This window comes from Ranitomeya imitator, chromosome 7 (genome assembly GCF_032444005.1).
Source record: "Ranitomeya imitator isolate aRanImi1 chromosome 7, aRanImi1.pri, whole genome shotgun sequence".
Classification (NCBI taxonomy): Eukaryota; Metazoa; Chordata; class Amphibia; order Anura; family Dendrobatidae; genus Ranitomeya; species Ranitomeya imitator.
Window position 1 is genome coordinate 215,820,230 of NC_091288.1, and position 2,863 is coordinate 215,823,092.

Below are 2,863 nucleotides of genomic sequence, written 5' to 3' on the forward strand. Positions count from 1 at the left end.
AAGCAGCCTGAGGAACATTCATAAAATTTTTTGCTGCGTTATCACATCACTAAAAGTGTATAAGAGTGTGCAGAGTTCAGACTCCCTGCAGACACATCGGTCAGAAGAAGACGCGTGTGGGAAAACTCCAGAGCAAAAAGTGATAAAATGGCCTGACCCACATCAAAGACCTTTTCAGTGAAGTTTTTCAGTTTGCCGATAAAAATGTTGGATGTGTCTGACCTCTAGTGACTCAAGTGTATTGTTGCAGATGCTCCTGGGTGATTCTTTCCCCATATTATTGGTCTTGCTGACTGATAATCTGCTCGTCTTTCTTTCTCTTTTCTTCTAAACCAAATCGATTTTTTTATTTGAAGTTTCATTTATATATAACATAAACATAACCCTTCAACCACGCCTTCCCCTCTCACCAAACAGAACTGTCTCATTTTCAAAGCAGCCGCTGGGATACAAGAGATGTTTCTTGGAAATAAAAGTTCAAATATTATATGGAAAAGGAAAACAAATGATCAAAGTCGTAATACAGTCCAATTTTATTAAATTACAGTTCACTGGAAGAAAAGTTCTTAAAGTGAATTAATATAACAGTATCGAAGACGTTCCTCACCTTACCAGAAGTGTATCTATAATGTATTTCCACATCATGTCCTAGAATGACCGCAGAAGTGTTTTGGAAACATAATAATAATAATAATAATCTTTATTTTTATATAGTGCTAACATGTTCCGCAGCGCTTTACAGTTTTTGCACACATTGTCATCACTGTCCCCGATGGGGCTCACAATCTAGAATCCCTATCAGTATGTCTTTGGAATGTGGGAGGAAACCGGAGTGCCCGGAGGAAACCCACGCAAACACGGAGAGAACATACAAACTCTTTGCAGATGTTGTCCTGGGTGGGATTAGAACCCATGACTCCAGCGCTGCAAGGCTGCTGTGCTAACCACTGCGCCACCGTGCTGCCCCTAACATGTCTGAGACTGTGTCGCTATGTGACTTTAGCCTTATTCATTCTTGTAATTTTTCAGAATATTTCAAAACATGTTGATTGTCTCATCTGAACTGGTTAACGACCTAAAATGTACATTTTCTTAATATATATTTTAAGCAAAGCACAAAGTCTGCTCTGATCTCTTTAATGTAACTACTTAATTGCTGCCTTCAATCTTGACAGCGGCACTTAAATGACTCCAGTGTGCGCGTGCATCGGCTACTATTGCCCCCCCCCCTTCCCGTGGTTTGATTGCTAGGAACCGATGGGTTACCATGGCAACTGTGGGTCTGCTGAAGGCCAGGCTTCACAGGAGAACTGATTTCACTATATGCTGCAATGCTGTAGGGTGTGTGTATGGTATGTGTGTGTATGGTATGAACGAAACGATCACAGGGTTAAGTCTCATAAGGAGTGAAAAATAAAATAGAAATAAAAAGGAGCATTTAAAAAAATTAGAATCATATATACACTGCACAAAAGAATAAAGGGAACACTAAAATCCCACATCCTAGATATCACTGAATGAAATATTCCAGTTGTAAATCTTTATTCATTATATAGTGGAATGTGTTGAGAACAATAAAACCTAAAAATGATCAACTTAAATCACAACTAATATCCCACGGAGGTCTGGAGTTGGAATGATGCTTAAAATCAATGTGGAAAATGAAGTTACAGGCTTATCGAACTTCAGTGGAAATGGCTCAATACAATGAAATGATGCTCAGTAGTGTGTGTGGCCTCCACGTGCCTGTATGATCTCCCTACAACGCCTGGGCATGCTCCTGATGAGGTGGCGGATGGTCTCCTGAGGGATCTCCCAGACCTGGACTAAAGCATCCGCCAACTCCTGGACAGTCTGTGGTGCAACGTGACATTGGTGGATGGTGCGAGACATGATGTCCTAGATGTGTTCAATCGGATTCAGGTCTGAGGAACGGGCGGGCCAGTCCATAGCTTCAATGCCTTCATCTTGCAGGAACTGCTGACACACTCCAGCCACACTCCAGCCACATGAGGTCTGGCATGGTCCTGCATCAGGAAGAACGCAGGGCCAACCGCACCAGCATATGGTCTCACAAGGGGTCTGAAGATCTCATCTTGGTACCTAATGGCAGTCAGGCTACCTCTGACGAGCACATGGAGGGCTGTGTGGCTCTCCAAAGAAATGCCACCCCACACCATTACTGACCCACTGCCAATCCGGTCATGCTGAAGGATGTTGCAGGCAGCAGATCGCTCTCCACGGCGTCTCCAGACTCTCACATCTGTCACATGTGCTCAGTGTGAACCTGCTTTCATCTGTGAAGAGCACAGGGCGCCAGTGGTGAATTTGCTAATCCTGGTGTTCTGTGGCAAATGCCAAGCGTCCTGCACGGTGTTGGGCTGTGAGCACAACCCCCATCTGTGGACATCGGGCACTCAGACCATCCTCATGGAGTCGGTTTCTAACTGTTTGTGCAGACACTTGCACATTTGTGGCCTGCTGGAGGTCATTTTGCAGGGCTCTGGCAGTGCTCCTCCTGTTCCTCCTTGCACAAATGCTGAGGTAGCCTAAAAAGCACCTTAAGGGTTAATAAACTACTTGACTGCAGTTTTCAATATGTCAAGGTTTGCTGTTTTTAAAATGGTATAACTTTTGGGGTTTTTCCCAAAATGTGGGACCCCTAAAGGCACTCCAAACCTGGATAGTTCCCTAAAAATAAATACATTTTGCACATTTCCTTGAAAAAATGAAAAATTACTGCAACATTTTTAAAATTCCTAAAATGGTAGCAAAATAATGTGATATGACTATCTGGATTAAAGGGATAATCATTCAAAGTTTGAAAATTGCTAATTTTTTTTAACATTTTTCTCAAATTTCT